The 19,522-nt window shown below is 49.1% G+C and overlaps 13 non-coding genes across 13 annotated transcripts; all 13 read left to right on the top strand.

Moving 5' to 3' along the window:
* The first annotated feature begins 3,319 nt into the window (after positions 1–3,319).
* LOC126273561 (5S ribosomal RNA) lies at positions 3,320–3,438 on the top strand. The gene has a single exon (XR_007549408.1). It is a non-coding gene; the product is annotated as a 5S ribosomal RNA (ribosomal RNA).
* A 1,146-nt stretch (positions 3,439–4,584) lies between these two features.
* Positions 4,585–4,703, top strand: LOC126273560 (5S ribosomal RNA). The gene has a single exon (XR_007549407.1). It is a non-coding gene; the product is annotated as a 5S ribosomal RNA (ribosomal RNA).
* A 1,146-nt stretch (positions 4,704–5,849) lies between these two features.
* On the top strand, positions 5,850–5,968 carry LOC126273559 (5S ribosomal RNA). Its single transcript, XR_007549406.1, has one exon. It is a non-coding gene; the product is annotated as a 5S ribosomal RNA (ribosomal RNA).
* Positions 5,969–7,114: 1,146 nt separating this feature from the next.
* On the top strand, positions 7,115–7,233 carry LOC126274205 (5S ribosomal RNA). Its single transcript, XR_007550032.1, has one exon. It is a non-coding gene; the product is annotated as a 5S ribosomal RNA (ribosomal RNA).
* Positions 7,234–8,379: 1,146 nt separating this feature from the next.
* LOC126274060 (5S ribosomal RNA) lies at positions 8,380–8,498 on the top strand. Its single transcript, XR_007549890.1, has one exon. It is a non-coding gene; the product is annotated as a 5S ribosomal RNA (ribosomal RNA).
* Positions 8,499–9,634: 1,136 nt separating this feature from the next.
* On the top strand, positions 9,635–9,753 carry LOC126274143 (5S ribosomal RNA). Its single transcript, XR_007549970.1, has one exon. It is a non-coding gene; the product is annotated as a 5S ribosomal RNA (ribosomal RNA).
* Positions 9,754–10,899: 1,146 nt separating this feature from the next.
* LOC126273557 (5S ribosomal RNA) lies at positions 10,900–11,018 on the top strand. Its single transcript, XR_007549405.1, has one exon. It is a non-coding gene; the product is annotated as a 5S ribosomal RNA (ribosomal RNA).
* Positions 11,019–12,164: 1,146 nt separating this feature from the next.
* LOC126273556 (5S ribosomal RNA) lies at positions 12,165–12,283 on the top strand. Its single transcript, XR_007549404.1, has one exon. It is a non-coding gene; the product is annotated as a 5S ribosomal RNA (ribosomal RNA).
* A 1,146-nt stretch (positions 12,284–13,429) lies between these two features.
* LOC126273555 (5S ribosomal RNA) lies at positions 13,430–13,548 on the top strand. The gene has a single exon (XR_007549403.1). It is a non-coding gene; the product is annotated as a 5S ribosomal RNA (ribosomal RNA).
* A 1,146-nt stretch (positions 13,549–14,694) lies between these two features.
* LOC126274204 (5S ribosomal RNA) lies at positions 14,695–14,813 on the top strand. The gene has a single exon (XR_007550031.1). It is a non-coding gene; the product is annotated as a 5S ribosomal RNA (ribosomal RNA).
* Positions 14,814–15,959: 1,146 nt separating this feature from the next.
* On the top strand, positions 15,960–16,078 carry LOC126274059 (5S ribosomal RNA). Its single transcript, XR_007549889.1, has one exon. It is a non-coding gene; the product is annotated as a 5S ribosomal RNA (ribosomal RNA).
* Positions 16,079–17,214: 1,136 nt separating this feature from the next.
* Positions 17,215–17,333, top strand: LOC126274142 (5S ribosomal RNA). Its single transcript, XR_007549969.1, has one exon. It is a non-coding gene; the product is annotated as a 5S ribosomal RNA (ribosomal RNA).
* A 1,146-nt stretch (positions 17,334–18,479) lies between these two features.
* Positions 18,480–18,598, top strand: LOC126273554 (5S ribosomal RNA). The gene has a single exon (XR_007549402.1). It is a non-coding gene; the product is annotated as a 5S ribosomal RNA (ribosomal RNA).
* The last annotated feature ends 924 nt before the right edge of the window (positions 18,599–19,522 follow it).

The raw sequence follows: 19,522 nt of genomic DNA, 5'->3' as shown, positions 1-19,522 counted from the left end.
CATCGGATTCGTGCTGTTGTCAAGATCCATGCGGTCCGAAATTTGGCCCTTCGGGAAAAGGTGCAGTTAATAAATAATAACTTCTTGGCAAGGGCGTGGTACCTTGCGCAGGTTCTCCCGGTACCCAAACAATTGGGGCGCGCCATCACACAGGCGATTTACTGGTTTTTATGGAGGGGGGAGATTTTTAAGGTGTCACATGCTGTCTGTACCTTGGGCCTGTCCGACGGCGGTTTGGGACTTGTCGATTTTTCAGCCAAATGTGCGGCTCTCCTTTGGAAGAGAATTACCGCTGTTATGCAGAAGGCACCTTGCAGTCCCACCGCGGTTGTTTTTAATCGTTATCGTCCTCATTCTGAAGTGGCACCTGTTTCTGTGTCGCACATCCCGTTTTATCTTTCTTACGTGCGCCGCTACTATTTCGATAATAGTTACCTGACACTTCGTGACATCTCCGCCCACACGGTTAGCGCTGTCTGCGATGCTATACGCGGACCTCCTATTCGTTGCAAGTGGGAGTATCGATTGCCACGCTGCAACTGGGTGGCAGTGTGGCAAAACCTCGCCAACAAAGTCCTCCCGGCTTCCGTACACGCTGTATGGTACAAGGTGGTGCATCGCACCATCCCTACCAACTCCAAACTTCATTCCATCAACCTTATCCCATCTGGAGTGTGTGACGTGTGTACTGTCGACGATACTCTTGAACACCGCTTTGCGTGTGACCGCTTCCGCCGTGTTTGGGACGTCGCCAGGGATATGATTCGTCTGATTCAGCGGGTGGACGCTCGAACCGTTACTGTGGATGATGTATTAATTCCGCAGTGTGTCGTCTACCCCACCACCAAGCGAAATGCCACGGTGTGGATCTTTGGCCATACAGTTTTTGCTATTTTCTCTTTAAAGTTGTGTACCGATTTGGACTTCCTTACCTATTTATGGACCCAACTTTCTCAGATTCAGACATCGCCACATTATCGGCAAAATTTTGCAAATTTTTTGCAGGTCGCACTGGCGCATGCTTTTGCGCGTATGTCGGTACCTACGTAACATGGATGTTATTGTCTCGTATTTTCAAATTGCCCTTGTTCGACACAATATGAATAAATGCGACTTTCTCTATGTTTTCTGGAACGAAAATTGCCGAAACTTGACTATCGAACGACATCAGAAGTCTTTTCAGTTTTTTCTGGACGTTATTGCCAAACTTCTTGTTTGGCATGAGTGTCGGTATTATTAGTTTCTTTTTTCCTTTTTTTCCCCGTATGTGGCGTGACGAGATTCTTTACTGATGTTTCAGTTCTAGTTTCTAGTGGTGACTGTTTGCGTTATTTTTTTTTCTTTTTTTTTTTTTCTTTTTTTTTCTTTTTTTTTTTCTTTTTTTTCTTTTTTCTTTTTTCTTTTTTTTTTTTCATTTCTTTTACTGTCGAGCGCTCCCACTTCTCGTCACGTGTCTGCGCTCGGCACTTTTGGAACCTTTCGTCGGTGTGGGATTTCACACCGGGATTACCGGCGCTTTAAAATAGCGTTTTGTTTCATGTTGTTTTTACTATACCTAGGCTGTTGCGATTTCTCTTTTTTTTTCATACATGAAATATTGTTTTGTTTTACGGTCGATATGAGTGATGACGGGTGTGGGGGCGACACTGTGGCCAGGCCTCAGACTAATTGACCCCTGCCCTCATTGCCGCCGCCTGCCAGCCACGCTCGATGCCCGACCGACAATGACTTTCCTTCTCCGGTGGATGCGTCGTCCTGGTTGCGTACAAATGTTTTGTGTTCCCTTTGGACAGTCGTCATCGATTGTTACGGTGTAAATCCGCCTTATCTTTCCGTTTCCTCTTTCTGTTTTTGGCGTATACATGGGAGGCATTTATCACATTTCGTTCACGTGTTGCAGGCCTATTTAATTTATGAAAAAAAAAAAAAGGTGCTGTTGGCTCCCTCTCTTCTTTTAAATTTTATTTCACTACACCTGCCAGCCCTCTTTTCATACAGACTCTCAGGTGCGACAAAGATGCTCCCACAAGCCCTTTAAACTACTGTATTAAACGTAAGATGCGAAATTACAGTAATGAACTCAGTTTGAGCAAGAATGCGCGGAGGAAAAGAAAAAAAAAAAAAAGAAAAAAAAAAAGAAAAAAAAAAAAAAAAAAAAAAGGTGCTGTTGGCTCCCTCTCTTCTTTTAAATTTTATGTCACTACACCTGCCAGTCCTCTTTTCATACAAACTCTCAGGTGCGACAAAGATGCTTCCACAAGCATTTTAAACCACTGTATTAAACGTAAGATGTGAAATTACAGCAATGAACTCAGTTTGAACAAGAATGCGCGGAGGAAGAGTGCTAGGAACTCGTTGAAAATAACGAAACACTGCGAATCGACAGATGTGCTCTTAAAATGCGTCAGAGCCTACTGTTTTGTAGGAGCGCTAAATTCCAATTTTGTAGCAGTGCACAACGGCAAATTTGTAAACAAAAATTTACCTTTCGTCGCTACAAGAGATGGATACTTTGCCGAACAGCCTGTGTCTTGTGTGCATGTTTTCGCACCTTTCCACGGCACGGCGCAGCACAGAGCGGCTCTGGTAGCTCCGAACGGCCGCACACGGCGCCTCGGACACGTCGGTTCGGCCCGCGCCCATCTCGCAGATGCTTCTCGTACTTGTGCTGTCATATGGACCACGACCCGAGCGGCAGCGAGCGGCAGTCGAGCAAAGTCGGGACAAGTCGGGACGGAAGGGGACAGCCGAGAATGCACCGTGCGAATTACGCAAATATCTGGAAGCGCGACGCGTGTCAGGCAGGTGAGACCGCTTCCCTCTGTCTTCATTTCTTGCTTTCTTGTCACTACCCCTGCCAGCCCTTTTTTCATGCTACCTTTCTCATGTGACATAGATGCTTCCATACTGATTTTAAACTATCGTAAGATACGATATTAAGGAGCTCAATTTGAAAAGAGTGCGCCAAGGAAGACTTCCAAAGAGTCTCTGGAAATAACAAAACAGTGTGAAGTGACAGAAATGTTGTGAAATACGTCAGGGCATATTGTTTTGTAGCAGTGCACAACGGCAAATTTGTAAACAAAAATTTACCTTTCGTCGCTACAAGAGATGGATACTTTGTCGAACAAACGAATGACAGGCGGTGCAACGAGCAGCTGTGTTGTGCGTCTGACCCACGTGGCGGCGCGCCGCACTGCGCGTCGCCTTCGAGGTGGAAGGACGTGCTTTGCGTCAAATGTGCCACCGAAAACGGCGATTGCGTGTGTTGGGAGGAGAGGCGAAGCCTTCTTCTGCCGTGCGGCTACTGTATAAGGACGCCAACGGCCATACCATGTTGAATACACCGGTTCTCGTCCGATCACCGAAGTTAAGCAACATCGGGCCCGGTTAGTACTTGGATGGGTGACCGCCTGGGAACACCGGGTGCTGTTGGCTCCCTCTCTTCTTTTAAATTTTATGTCACTACACCTGCCAGTCCTCTTTTCATACAAACTCTCAGGTGCGACAAAGATGCTTCCACAAGCATTTTAAACCACTGTATTAAACGTAAGATGTGAAATTACAGCAATGAACTCAGTTTGAACAAGAATGCGCGGAGGAAGAGTGCTAGGAACTCGTTGAAAATAACGAAACACTGCGAATCGACAGATGTGCTCTTAAAATGCGTCAGAGCCTACTGTTTTGTAGGAGCGCTAAATTCCAATTTTGTAGCAGTGCACAACGGCAAATTTGTAAACAAAAATTTACCTTTCGTCGCTACAAGAGATGGATACTTTGCCGAACAGCCTGTGTCTTGTGTGCATGTTTTCGCACCTTTCCACGGCACGGCGCAGCACAGAGCGGCTCTGGTAGCTCCGAACGGCCGCACACGGCGCCTCGGACACGTCGGTTCGGCCCGCGCCCATCTCGCAGATGCTTCTCGTACTTGTGCTGTCATATGGACCACGACCCGAGCGGCAGCGAGCGGCAGTCGAGCAAAGTCGAGACAAGTCGGGACGGAAGGGGACAGCCGAGAATGCACCGTGCGAATTACGCAAATATCTGGAAGCGCGACGCGTGTCAGGCAGGTGAGACCGCTTCCCTCTGTCTTCATTTCTTGCTTTCTTGTCACTACCCCTGCCAGCCCTTTTTTCATGCTACCTTTCTCATGTGACATAGATGCTTCCATACTGATTTTAAACTATCGTAAGATACGATATTAAGGAGCTCAATTTGAAAAGAGTGCGCCAAGGAAGACTTCCAAAGAGTCTCTGGAAATAACAAAACAGTGTGAAGTGACAGAAATGTTGTGAAATACGTCAGGGCATATTGTTTTGTAGCAGTGCACAACGGCAAATTTGTAAACAAAAATTTACCTTTCGTCGCTACAAGAGATGGATACTTTGTCGAACAAACGAATGACAGGCGGTGCAACGAGCAGCTGTGTTGTGCGTCTGACCCACGTGGCGGCGCGCCGCACTGCGCGTCGCCTTCGAGGTGGAAGGACGTGCTTTGCGTCAAATGTGCCACCGAAAACGGCGATTGCGTGTGTTGGGAGGAGAGGCGAAGCCTTCTTCTGCCGTGCGGCTACTGTATAAGGACGCCAACGGCCATACCATGTTGAATACACCGGTTCTCGTCCGATCACCGAAGTTAAGCAACATCGGGCCCGGTTAGTACTTGGATGGGTGACCGCCTGGGAACACCGGGTGCTGTTGGCTCCCTCTCTTCTTTTAAATTTTATGTCACTACACCTGCCAGTCCTCTTTTCATACAAACTCTCAGGTGCGACAAAGATGCTTCCACAAGCATTTTAAACCACTGTATTAAACGTAAGATGTGAAATTACAGCAATGAACTCAGTTTGAACAAGAATGCGCGGAGGAAGAGTGCTAGGAACTCGTTGAAAATAACGAAACACTGCGAATCGACAGATGTGCTCTTAAAATGCGTCAGAGCCTACTGTTTTGTAGGAGCGCTAAATTCCAATTTTGTAGCAGTGCACAACGGCAAATTTGTAAACAAAAATTTACCTTTCGTCGCTACAAGAGATGGATACTTTGCCGAACAGCCTGTGTCTTGTGTGCATGTTTTCGCACCTTTCCACGGCACGGCGCAGCACAGAGCGGCTCTGGTAGCTCCGAACGGCCGCACACGGCGCCTCGGACACGTCGGTTCGGCCCGCGCCCATCTCGCAGATGCTTCTCGTACTTGTGCTGTCATATGGACCACGACCCGAGCGGCAGCGAGCGGCAGTCGAGCAAAGTCGGGACAAGTCGGGACGGAAGGGGACAGCCGAGAATGCACCGTGCGAATTACGCAAATATCTGGAAGCGCGACGCGTGTCAGGCAGGTGAGACCGCTTCCCTCTGTCTTCATTTCTTGCTTTCTTGTCACTACCCCTGCCAGCCCTTTTTTCATGCTACCTTTCTCATGTGACATAGATGCTTCCATACTGATTTTAAACTATCGTAAGATACGATATTAAGGAGCTCAATTTGAAAAGAGTGCGCCAAGGAAGACTTCCAAAGAGTCTCTGGAAATAACAAAACAGTGTGAAGTGACAGAAATGTTGTGAAATACGTCAGGGCATATTGTTTTGTAGCAGTGCACAACGGCAAATTTGTAAACAAAAATTTACCTTTCGTCGCTACAAGAGATGGATACTTTGTCGAACAAACGAATGACAGGCGGTGCAACGAGCAGCTGTGTTGTGCGTCTGACCCACGTGGCGGCGCGCCGCACTGCGCGTCGCCTTCGAGGTGGAAGGACGTGCTTTGCGTCAAATGTGCCACCGAAAACGGCGATTGCGTGTGTTGGGAGGAGAGGCGAAGCCTTCTTCTGCCGTGCGGCTACTGTATAAGGACGCCAACGGCCATACCATGTTGAATACACCGGTTCTCGTCCGATCACCGAAGTTAAGCAACATCGGGCCCGGTTAGTACTTGGATGGGTGACCGCCTGGGAACACCGGGTGCTGTTGGCTCCCTCTCTCCTTTTAAATTTTATGTCACTACACCTGCCAGTCCTCTTTTCATACAAACTCTCAGGTGCGACAAAGATGCTTCCACAAGCATTTTAAACCACTGTATTAAACGTAAGATGTGAAATTACAGCAATGAACTCAGTTTGAACAAGAATGCGCGGAGGAAGAGTGCTAGGAACTCGTTGAAAATAACGAAACACTGCGAATCGACAGATGTGCTCTTAAAATGCGTCAGAGCCTACTGTTTTGTAGGAGCGCTAAATTCCAATTTTGTAGCAGTGCACAACGGCAAATTTGTAAACAAAAATTTACCTTTCGTCGCTACAAGAGATGGATACTTTGCCGAACAGCCTGTGTCTTGTGTGCATGTTTTCGCACCTTTCCACGGCACGGCGCAGCACAGAGCGGCTCTGGTAGCTCCGAACGGCCGCACACGGCGCCTCGGACACGTCGGTTCGGCCCGCGCCCATCTCGCAGATGCTTCTCGTACTTGTGCTGTCATATGGACCACGACCCGAGCGGCAGCGAGCGGCAGTCGAGCAAAGTCGGGACAAGTCGGGACGGAAGGGGACAGCCGAGAATGCACCGTGCGAATTACGCAAATATCTGGAAGCGCGACGCGTGTCAGGCAGGTGAGACCGCTTCCCTCTGTCTTCATTTCTTGCTTTCTTGTCACTACCCCTGCCAGCCCTTTTTTCATGCTACCTTTCTCATGTGACATAGATGCTTCCATACTGATTTTAAACTATCGTAAGATACGATATTAAGGAGCTCAATTTGAAAAGAGTGCGCCAAGGAAGACTTCCAAAGAGTCTCTGGAAATAACAAAACAGTGTGAAGTGACAGAAATGTTGTGAAATACGTCAGGGCATATTGTTTTGTAGCAGTGCACAACGGCAAATTTGTAAACAAAAATTTACCTTTCGTCGCTACAAGAGATTGATACTTTGTCGAACAAACGAATGACAGGCGGTGCAACGAGCAGCTGTGTTGTGCGTCTGACCCACGTGGCGGCGCGCCGCACTGCGCGTCGCCTTCGAGGTGGAAGGACGTGCTTTGCGTCAAATGTGCCACCGAAAACGGCGATTGCGTGTGTTGGGAGGAGAGGCGAAGCCTTCTTCTGCCGTGCGGCTACTGTATAAGGACGCCAACGGCCATACCATGTTGAATACACCGTTTCTCGTCCGATCACCGAAGTTAAGCAACATCGGGCCCGGTTAGTACTTGGATGGGTGACCGCCTGGGAACACCGGGTGCTGTTGGCTCCCTCTCTTCTTTTAAATTTTATGTCACTACACCTGCCAGTCCTCTTTTCATACAAACTCTCAGGTGCGACAAAGATGCTTCCACAAGCATTTTAAACCACTGTATTAAACGTAAGATGTGAAATTACAGCAATGAACTCAGTTTGAACAAGAATGCGCGGAGGAAGAGTGCTAGGAACTCGTTGAAAATAACGAAACACTGCGAATCGACAGATGTGCTCTTAAAATGCGTCAGAGCCTACTGTTTTGTAGGAGCGCTAAATTCCAATTTTGTAGCAGTGCACAACGGCAAATTTGTAAACAAAAATTTACCTTTCGTCGCTACAAGAGATGGATACTTTGCCGAACAGCCTGTGTCTTGTGTGCATGTTTTCGCACCTTTCCACGGCACGGCGCAGCACAGAGCGGCTCTGGTAGCTCCGAACGGCCGCACACGGCGCCTCGGACACGTCGGTTCGGCCCGCGCCCATCTCGCAGATGCTTCTCGTACTTGTGCTGTCATATGGACCACGACCCGAGCGGCAGCGAGCGGCAGTCGAGCAAAGTCGGGACAAGTCGGGACGGAAGGGGACAGCCGAGAATGCACCGTGCGAATTACGCAAATATCTGGAAGCGCGACGCGTGTCAGGCAGGTGAGACCGCTTCCCTCTGTCTTCATTTCTTGCTTTCTTGTCACTACCCCTGCCAGCCCTTTTTTCATGCTACCTTTCTCATGTGACATAGATGCTTCCATACTGATTTTAAACTATCGTAAGATACGATATTAAGGAGCTCAATTTGAAAAGAGTGCGCCAAGGAAGACTTCCAAAGAGTCTCTGGAAATAACAAAACAGTGTGAAGTGACAGAAATGTTGTGAAATACGTCAGGGCATATTGTTTTGTAGCAGTGCACAACGGCAAATTTGTAAACAAAAATTTACCTTTCGTCGCTACAAGAGATGGATACTTTGTCGAACAAACGAATGACAGGCGGTGCAACGAGCAGCTGTGTTGTGCGTCTGACCCACGTGGCGGCGCGCCGCACTGCGCGTCGCCTTCGAGGTGGAAGGACGTGCTTTGCGTCAAATGTGCCACCGAAAACGGCGATTGCGTGTGTTGGGAGGAGAGGCGAAGCCTTCTTCTGCCGTGCGGCTACTGTATAAGGACGCCAACGGCCATACCATGTTGAATACACCGGTTCTCGTCCGATTACCGAAGTTAAGCAACATCGGGCCCGGTTAGTACTTGGATGGGTGACCGCCTGGGAACACCGGGTGCTGTTGGCTCCCTCTCTTCTTTTAAATTTTATGTCACTACACCTGCCAGTCCTCTTTTCATACAAACTCTCAGGTGCGACAAAGATGCTTCCACAAGCATTTTAAACCACTGTATTAAATGTAAGATGTGAAATTACAGCAATGAACTCAGTTTGAACAAGAATGCGCGGAGGAAGAGTGCTAGGAACTCGTTGAAAATAACGAAACACTGCGAATCGACAGATGTGCTCTTAAAATGCGTCAGAGCCTACTGTTTTGTAGGAGCGCTAAATTCCAATTTTGTAGCAGTGCACAACGGCAAATTTGTAAACAAAAATTTACCTTTCGTCGCTACAAGAGATGGATACTTTGCCGAACAGCCTGTGTCTTGTGTGCATGTTTTCGCACCTTTCCACGGCACGGCGCAGCACAGAGCGGCTCTGGTAGCTCCGAACGGCCGCACACGGCGCCTCGGACACGTCGGTTCGGCCCGCGCCCATCTCGCAGATGCTTCTCGTACTTGTGCTGTCATATGGACCACGACCCGAGCGGCAGCGAGCGGCAGTCGGGACAAGTCGGGACGGAAGGGGACAGCCGAGAATGCACCGTGCGAATTACGCAAATATCTGGAAGCGCGACGCGTGTCAGGCAGGTGAGACCGCTTCCCTCTGTCTTCATTTCTTGCTTTCTTGTCACTACCCCTGCCAGCCGTTTTTTCATGCTACCTTTCTCATGTGACATAGATGCTTCCATACTGATTTTAAACTATCGTAAGATACGATATTAAGGAGCTCAATTTGAAAAGAGTGCGCCAAGGAAGACTTCCAAAGAGTCTCTGGAAATAACAAAACAGTGTGAAGTGACAGAAATGTTGTGAAATACGTCAGGGCATATTGTTTTGTAGCAGTGCACAACGGCAAATTTGTAAACAAAAATTTACCTTTCGTCGCTACAAGAGATTGATACTTTGTCGAACAAACGAATGACAGGCGGTGCAACGAGCAGCTGTGTTGTGCGTCTGACCCACGTGGCGGCGCGCCGCACTGCGCGTCGCCTTCGAGGTGGAAGGACGTGCTTTGCGTCAAATGTGCCACCGAAAACGGCGATTGCGTGTGTTGGGAGGAGAGGCGAAGCCTTCTTCTGCCGTGCGGCTACTGTATAAGGACGCCAACGGCCATACCATGTTGAATACACCGGTTCTCGTCCGATCACCGAAGTTAAGCAACATCGGGCCCGGTTAGTACTTGGATGGGTGACCGCCTGGGATCACCGGGTGCTGTTGGCTCCCTCTCTTCTTTTAAATTTTATGTCACTACACCTGCCAGTCCTCTTTTCATACAAACTCTCAGGTGCGACAAAGATGCTTCCACAAGCATTTTAAACCACTGTATTAAACGTAAGATGTGAAATTACAGCAATGAACTCAGTTTGAACAAGAATGCGCGGAGGAAGAGTGCTAGGAACTCGTTGAAAATAACGAAACACTGCGAATCGACAGATGTGCTCTTAAAATGCGTCAGAGCCTACTGTTTTGTAGGAGCGCTAAATTCCAATTTTGTAGCAGTGCACAACGGCAAATTTGTAAACAAAAATTTACCTTTCGTCGCTACAAGAGATGGATACTTTGCCGAACAGCCTGTGTCTTGTGTGCATGTTTTCGCACCTTTCCACGGCACGGCGCAGCACAGAGCGGCTCTGGTAGCTCCGAACGGCCGCACACGGCGCCTCGGACACGTCGGTTCGGCCCGCGCCCATCTCGCAGATGCTTCTCGTACTTGTGCTGTCATATGGACCACGACCCGAGCGGCAGCGAGCGGCAGTCGAGCAAAGTCGGGACAAGTCGGGACGGAAGGGGACAGCCGAGAATGCACCGTGCGAATTACGCAAATATCTGGAAGCGCGACGCGTGTCAGGCAGGTGAGACCGCTTCCCTCTGTCTTCATTTCTTGCTTTCTTGTCACTACCCCTGCCAGCCCTTTTTTCATGCTACCTTTCTCATGTGACATAGATGCTTCCATACTGATTTTAAACTATCGTAAGATACGATATTAAGGAGCTCAATTTGAAAAGAGTGCGCCAAGGAAGACTTCCAAAGAGTCTCTGGAAATAACAAAACAGTGTGAAGTGACAGAAATGTTGTGAAATACGTCAGGGCATATTGTTTTGTAGCAGTGCACAACGGCAAATTTGTAAACAAAAATTTACCTTTCGTCGCTACAAGAGATGGATACTTTGTCGAACAAACGAATGACAGGCGGTGCAACGAGCAGCTGTGTTGTGCGTCTGACCCACGTGGCGGCGCGCCGCACTGCGCGTCGCCTTCGAGGTGGAAGGACGTGCTTTGCGTCAAATGTGCCACCGAAAACGGCGATTGCGTGTGTTGGGAGGAGAGGCGAAGCCTTCTTCTGCCGTGCGGCTACTGTATAAGGACGCCAACGGCCATACCATGTTGAATACACCGGTTCTCGTCCGATCACCGAAGTTAAGCAACATCGGGCCCGGTTAGTACTTGGATGGGTGACCGCCTGGGAACACCGGGTGCTGTTGGCTCCCTCTCTTCTTTTAAATTTTATGTCACTACACCTGCCAGTCCTCTTTTCATACAAACTCTCAGGTGCGACAAAGATGCTTCCACAAGCATTTTAAACCACTGTATTAAACGTAAGATGTGAAATTACAGCAATGAACTCAGTTTGAACAAGAATGCGCGGAGGAAGAGTGCTAGGAACTCGTTGAAAATAACGAAACACTGCGAATCGACAGATGTGCTCTTAAAATGCGTCAGAGCCTACTGTTTTGTAGGAGCGCTAAATTCCAATTTTGTAGCAGTGCACAACGGCAAATTTGTAAACAAAAATTTACCTTTCGTCGCTACAAGAGATGGATACTTTGCCGAACAGCCTGTGTCTTGTGTGCATGTTTTCGCACCTTTCCACGGCACGGCGCAGCACAGAGCGGCTCTGGTAGCTCCGAACGGCCGCACACGGCGCCTCGGACACGTCGGTTCGGCCCGCGCCCATCTCGCAGATGCTTCTCGTACTTGTGCTGTCATATGGACCACGACCCGAGCGGCAGCGAGCGGCAGTCGAGCAAAGTCGAGACAAGTCGGGACGGAAGGGGACAGCCGAGAATGCACCGTGCGAATTACGCAAATATCTGGAAGCGCGACGCGTGTCAGGCAGGTGAGACCGCTTCCCTCTGTCTTCATTTCTTGCTTTCTTGTCACTACCCCTGCCAGCCCTTTTTTCATGCTACCTTTCTCATGTGACATAGATGCTTCCATACTGATTTTAAACTATCGTAAGATACGATATTAAGGAGCTCAATTTGAAAAGAGTGCGCCAAGGAAGACTTCCAAAGAGTCTCTGGAAATAACAAAACAGTGTGAAGTGACAGAAATGTTGTGAAATACGTCAGGGCATATTGTTTTGTAGCAGTGCACAACGGCAAATTTGTAAACAAAAATTTACCTTTCGTCGCTACAAGAGATGGATACTTTGTCGAACAAACGAATGACAGGCGGTGCAACGAGCAGCTGTGTTGTGCGTCTGACCCACGTGGCGGCGCGCCGCACTGCGCGTCGCCTTCGAGGTGGAAGGACGTGCTTTGCGTCAAATGTGCCACCGAAAACGGCGATTGCGTGTGTTGGGAGGAGAGGCGAAGCCTTCTTCTGCCGTGCGGCTACTGTATAAGGACGCCAACGGCCATACCATGTTGAATACACCGGTTCTCGTCCGATCACCGAAGTTAAGCAACATCGGGCCCGGTTAGTACTTGGATGGGTGACCGCCTGGGAACACCGGGTGCTGTTGGCTCCCTCTCTTCTTTTAAATTTTATGTCACTACACCTGCCAGTCCTCTTTTCATACAAACTCTCAGGTGCGACAAAGATGCTTCCACAAGCATTTTAAACCACTGTATTAAACGTAAGATGTGAAATTACAGCAATGAACTCAGTTTGAACAAGAATGCGCGGAGGAAGAGTGCTAGGAACTCGTTGAAAATAACGAAACACTGCGAATCGACAGATGTGCTCTTAAAATGCGTCAGAGCCTACTGTTTTGTAGGAGCGCTAAATTCCAATTTTGTAGCAGTGCACAACGGCAAATTTGTAAACAAAAATTTACCTTTCGTCGCTACAAGAGATGGATACTTTGCCGAACAGCCTGTGTCTTGTGTGCATGTTTTCGCACCTTTCCACGGCACGGCGCAGCACAGAGCGGCTCTGGTAGCTCCGAACGGCCGCACACGGCGCCTCGGACACGTCGGTTCGGCCCGCGCCCATCTCGCAGATGCTTCTCGTACTTGTGCTGTCATATGGACCACGACCCGAGCGGCAGCGAGCGGCAGTCGAGCAAAGTCGGGACAAGTCGGGACGGAAGGGGACAGCCGAGAATGCACCGTGCGAATTACGCAAATATCTGGAAGCGCGACGCGTGTCAGGCAGGTGAGACCGCTTCCCTCTGTCTTCATTTCTTGCTTTCTTGTCACTACCCCTGCCAGCCCTTTTTTCATGCTACCTTTCTCATGTGACATAGATGCTTCCATACTGATTTTAAACTATCGTAAGATACGATATTAAGGAGCTCAATTTGAAAAGAGTGCGCCAAGGAAGACTTCCAAAGAGTCTCTGGAAATAACAAAACAGTGTGAAGTGACAGAAATGTTGTGAAATACGTCAGGGCATATTGTTTTGTAGCAGTGCACAACGGCAAATTTGTAAACAAAAATTTACCTTTCGTCGCTACAAGAGATGGATACTTTGTCGAACAAACGAATGACAGGCGGTGCAACGAGCAGCTGTGTTGTGCGTCTGACCCACGTGGCGGCGCGCCGCACTGCGCGTCGCCTTCGAGGTGGAAGGACGTGCTTTGCGTCAAATGTGCCACCGAAAACGGCGATTGCGTGTGTTGGGAGGAGAGGCGAAGCCTTCTTCTGCCGTGCGGCTACTGTATAAGGACGCCAACGGCCATACCATGTTGAATACACCGGTTCTCGTCCGATCACCGAAGTTAAGCAACATCGGGCCCGGTTAGTACTTGGATGGGTGACCGCCTGGGAACACCGGGTGCTGTTGGCTCCCTCTCTCCTTTTAAATTTTATGTCACTACACCTGCCAGTCCTCTTTTCATACAAACTCTCAGGTGCGACAAAGATGCTTCCACAAGCATTTTAAACCACTGTATTAAACGTAAGATGTGAAATTACAGCAATGAACTCAGTTTGAACAAGAATGCGCGGAGGAAGAGTGCTAGGAACTCGTTGAAAATAACGAAACACTGCGAATCGACAGATGTGCTCTTAAAATGCGTCAGAGCCTACTGTTTTGTAGGAGCGCTAAATTCCAATTTTGTAGCAGTGCACAACGGCAAATTTGTAAACAAAAATTTACCTTTCGTCGCTACAAGAGATGGATACTTTGCCGAACAGCCTGTGTCTTGTGTGCATGTTTTCGCACCTTTCCACGGCACGGCGCAGCACAGAGCGGCTCTGGTAGCTCCGAACGGCCGCACACGGCGCCTCGGACACGTCGGTTCGGCCCGCGCCCATCTCGCAGATGCTTCTCGTACTTGTGCTGTCATATGGACCACGACCCGAGCGGCAGCGAGCGGCAGTCGAGCAAAGTCGGGACAAGTCGGGACGGAAGGGGACAGCCGAGAATGCACCGTGCGAATTACGCAAATATCTGGAAGCGCGACGCGTGTCAGGCAGGTGAGACCGCTTCCCTCTGTCTTCATTTCTTGCTTTCTTGTCACTACCCCTGCCAGCCCTTTTTTCATGCTACCTTTCTCATGTGACATAGATGCTTCCATACTGATTTTAAACTATCGTAAGATACGATATTAAGGAGCTCAATTTGAAAAGAGTGCGCCAAGGAAGACTTCCAAAGAGTCTCTGGAAATAACAAAACAGTGTGAAGTGACAGAAATGTTGTGAAATACGTCAGGGCATATTGTTTTGTAGCAGTGCACAACGGCAAATTTGTAAACAAAAATTTACCTTTCGTCGCTACAAGAGATTGATACTTTGTCGAACAAACGAATGACAGGCGGTGCAACGAGCAGCTGTGTTGTGCGTCTGACCCACGTGGCGGCGCGCCGCACTGCGCGTCGCCTTCGAGGTGGAAGGACGTGCTTTGCGTCAAATGTGCCACCGAAAACGGCGATTGCGTGTGTTGGGAGGAGAGGCGAAGCCTTCTTCTGCCGTGCGGCTACTGTATAAGGACGCCAACGGCCATACCATGTTGAATACACCGTTTCTCGTCCGATCACCGAAGTTAAGCAACATCGGGCCCGGTTAGTACTTGGATGGGTGACCGCCTGGGAACACCGGGTGCTGTTGGCTCCCTCTCTTCTTTTAAATTTTATGTCACTACACCTGCCAGTCCTCTTTTCATACAAACTCTCAGGTGCGACAAAGATGCTTCCACAAGCATTTTAAACCACTGTATTAAACGTAAGATGTGAAATTACAGCAATGAACTCAGTTTGAACAAGAATGCGCGGAGGAAGAGTGCTAGGAACTCGTTGAAAATAACGAAACACTGCGAATCGACAGATGTGCTCTTAAAATGCGTCAGAGCCTACTGTTTTGTAGGAGCGCTAAATTCCAATTTTGTAGCAGTGCACAACGGCAAATTTGTAAACAAAAATTTACCTTTCGTCGCTACAAGAGATGGATACTTTGCCGAACAGCCTGTGTCTTGTGTGCATGTTTTCGCACCTTTCCACGGCACGGCGCAGCACAGAGCGGCTCTGGTAGCTCCGAACGGCCGCACACGGCGCCTCGGACACGTCGGTTCGGCCCGCGCCCATCTCGCAGATGCTTCTCGTACTTGTGCTGTCATATGGACCACGACCCGAGCGGCAGCGAGCGGCAGTCGAGCAAAGTCGGGACAAGTCGGGACGGAAGGGGACAGCCGAGAATGCACCGTGCGAATTACGCAAATATCTGGAAGCGCGACGCGTGTCAGGCAGGTGAGACCGCTTCCCTCTGTCTTCATTTCTTGCTTTCTTGTCACTACCCCTGCCAGCCCTTTTTTCATGCTACCTTTCTCATGTGACATAGATGCTTCCATACTGATTTTAAACTATCGTAAGATACGATATTAAGGAGCTCAATTTGAAAAGAGTGCGCCAAGGAAGACTTCCAAAGAGTCTCTGGAAATAACAAAACAGTGTGAAGTGACAGAAATGTTGTGAAATACGTCAGGGCATATTGTTTTGTAGCAGTGCACAACGGCAAATTTGTAAACAAAAATTTACCTTTCGTCGCTACAAGAGATGGATACTTTGTCGAACAAACGAATGACAGGCGGTGCAACGAGCAGCTGTGTTGTGCGTCTGACCCACGTGGCGGCGCGCCGCACTGCGCGTCGCCTTCGAGGTGGAAGGACGTGCTTTGCGTCAAATGTGCCACCGAAAACGGCGATTGCGTGTGTTGGGAGGAGAGGCGAAGCCTTCTTCTGCCGTGCGGCTACTGTATAAGGACGCCAACGGCCATACCATGTTGAATACACCGGTTCTCGTCCGATTACCGAAGTTAAGCAACATCGGGCCCGGTTAGTACTTGGATGGGTGACCGCCTGGGAACACCGGGTGCTGTTGGCTCCCTCTCTTCTTTTAAATTTTATGTCACTACACCTGCCAGTCCTCTTTTCATACAAACTCTCAGGTGCGACAAAGATGCTTCCACAAGCATTTTAAACCACTGTATTAAATGTAAGATGTGAAATTACAGCAATGAACTCAGTTTGAACAAGAATGCGCGGAGGAAGAGTGCTAGGAACTCGTTGAAAATAACGAAACACTGCGAATCGACAGATGTGCTCTTAAAATGCGTCAGAGCCTACTGTTTTGTAGGAGCGCTAAATTCCAATTTTGTAGCAGTGCACAACGGCAAATTTGTAAACAAAAATTTACCTTTCGTCGCTACAAGAGATGGATACTTTGCCGAACAGCCTGTGTCTTGTGTGCATGTTTTCGCACCTTTCCACGGCACGGCGCAGCACAGAGCGGCTCTGGTAGCTCCGAACGGCCGCACACGGCGCCTCGGACACGTCGGTTCGGCCCGCGCCCATCTCGCAGATGCTTCTCGTACTTGTGCTGTCATATGGACCACGACCCGAGCGGCAGCGAGCGGCAGTCGGGACAAGTCGGGACGGAAGGGGACAGCCGAGAATGCACCGTGCGAATTACGCAAATATCTGGAAGCGCGACGCGTGTCAGGCAGGTGAGACCGCTTCCCTCTGTCTTCATTTCTTGCTTTCTTGTCACTACCCCTGCCAGCCGTTTTTTCATGCTACCTTTCTCATGTGACATAGATGCTTCCATACTGATTTTAAACTATCGTAAGATACGATATTAAGGAGCTCAATTTGAAAAGAGTGCGCCAAGGAAGACTTCCAAAGAGTCTCTGGAAATAACAAAACAGTGTGAAGTGACAGAAATGTTGTGAAATACGTCAGGGCATATTGTTTTGTAGCAGTGCACAACGGCAAATTTGTAAACAAAAATTTACCTTTCGTCGCTACAAGAGATTGATACTTTGTCGAACAAACGAATGACAGGCGGTGCAACGAGCAGCTGTGTTGTGCGTCTGACCCACGTGGCGGCGCGCCGCACTGCGCGTCGCCTTCGAGGTGGAAGGACGTGCTTTGCGTCAAATGTGCCACCGAAAACGGCGATTGCGTGTGTTGGGAGGAGAGGCGAAGCCTTCTTCTGCCGTGCGGCTACTGTATAAGGACGCCAACGGCCATACCATGTTGAATACACCGGTTCTCGTCCGATCACCGAAGTTAAGCAACATCGGGCCCGGTTAGTACTTGGATGGGTGACCGCCTGGGATCACCGGGTGCTGTTGGCTCCCTCTCTTCTTTTAAATTTTATGTCACTACACCTGCCAGTCCTCTTTTCATACAAACTCTCAGGTGCGACAAAGATGCTTCCACAAGCATTTTAAACCACTGTATTAAACGTAAGATGTGAAATTACAGCAATGAACTCAGTTTGAACAAGAATGCGCGGAGGAAGAGTGCTAGGAACTCGTTGAAAATAACGAAACACTGCGAATCGACAGATGTGCTCTTAAAATGCGTCAGAGCCTACTGTTTTGTAGGAGCGCTAAATTCCAATTTTGTAGCAGTGCACAACGGCAAATTTGTAAACAAAAATTTACCTTTCGTCGCTACAAGAGATGGATACTTTGCCGAACAGCCTGTGTCTTGTGTGCATGTTTTCGCACCTTTCCACGGCACGGCGCAGCACAGAGCGGCTCTGGTAGCTCCGAACGGCCGCACACGGCGCCTCGGACACGTCGGTTCGGCCCGCGCCCATCTCGCAGATGCTTCTCGTACTTGTGCTGTCATATGGACCACGACCCGAGCGGCAGCGAGCGGCAGTCGAGCAAAGTCGGGACAAGTCGGGACGGAAGGGGACAGCCGAGAATGCACCGTGCGAATTACGCAAATATCTGGAAGCGCGACGCGTGTCAGGCAGGTGAGACCGCTTCCCTCTGTCTTCATTTCTTGCTTTCTTGTCACTACCCCTGCCAGCCGTTTTTTCATGCTACCTTTCTCATGTGACATAGATGCTTCCATACTGATTTTAAACTATCGTAAGATACGATATTAAGGAGCTCAATTTGAAAAGAGTGCGCCAAGGAAGACTTCCAAAGAGTCTCTGGAAATAACAAAACAGTGTGAAGTGACAGAAATGTTGTGAAATACGTCAGGGCATATTGTTTTGTAGCAGTGCACAACGGCAAATTTGTAAACAAAAATTTACCTTTCGTCGCTACAAGAGATTGATACTTTGTCGAACAAACGAATGACAGGCGGTGCAACGAGCAGCTGTGTTGTGCGTCTGACCCACGTGGCGGCGCGCCGCACTGCGCGTCGCCTTCGAGGTGGAAGGACGTGCTTTGCGTCAAATGTGCCACCGAAAACGGCGATTGCGTGTGTTGGGAGGAGAGGCGAAGCCTTCTTCTGCCGTGCGGCTACTGTATAAGGACGCCAACGGCCATACCATGTTGAATACACCGGTTCTCGTCCGATCACCGAAGTTAAGCAACATCGGGCCCGGTTAGTACTTGGATGGGTGACCGCCTGGGAACACCGGGTGCTGTTGGCTCCCTCTCTTCTTTTAAATTTTATGTCACTACACCTGCCAGTCCTCTTTTCATACAAACTCTCAGGTGCGACAAAGATGCTTCCACAAGCATTTTAAACCACTGTATTAAACGTAAGATGTGAAATTACAGCAATGAACTCAGTTTGAACAAGAATGCGCGGAGGAAGAGTGCTAGGAACTCGTTGAAAATAACGAAACACTGCGAATCGACAGATGTGCTCTTAAAATGCGTCAGAGCCTACTGTTTTGTAGGAGCGCTAAATTCCAATTTTGTAGCAGTGCACAACGGCAAATTTGTAAACAAAAATTTACCTTTCGTCGCTACAAGAGATGGATACTTTGCCGAACAGCCTGTGTCTTGTGTGCATGTTTTCGCACCTTTCCACGGCACGGCGCAGCACAGAGCGGCTCTGGTAGCTCCGAACGGCCGCACACGGCGCCTCGGACACGTCGGTTCGGCCCGCGCCCATCTCGCAGATGCTTCTCGTACTTGTGCTGTCATATGGACCACGACCCGAGCGGCAGCGAGCGGCAGTCGGGACAAGTCGGGACGGAAGGGGACAGCCGAGAATGCACCGTGCGAATTACGCAAATATCTGGAAGCGCGACGCGTGTCAGGCAGGTGAGACCGCTTCCCTCTGTCTTCATTTCTTGCTTTCTTGTCACTACCCCTGCCAGCCCTTTTTTCATGCTACCTTTCTCATGTGACATAGATGCTTCCATACTGATTTTAAACTATCGTAAGATACGATATTAAGGAGCTCAATTTGAAAAGAGTGCGCCAAGGAAGACTTCCAAAGAGTCTCTGGAAATAACAAAACAGTGTGAAGTGACAGAAATGTTGTGAAATACGTCAGGGCATATTGTTTTGTAGCAGTGCACAACGGCAAATTTGTAAACAAAAATTTACCTTTCGTCGCTACA

The sequence above is a fragment of the Schistocerca gregaria genome, chromosome 5 (assembly GCF_023897955.1).
Source record: "Schistocerca gregaria isolate iqSchGreg1 chromosome 5, iqSchGreg1.2, whole genome shotgun sequence".
NCBI lineage: Eukaryota > Metazoa > Arthropoda > Insecta > Orthoptera > Acrididae > Schistocerca > Schistocerca gregaria.
This window is presented reverse-complemented; position numbering and strand designations above follow the sequence as displayed.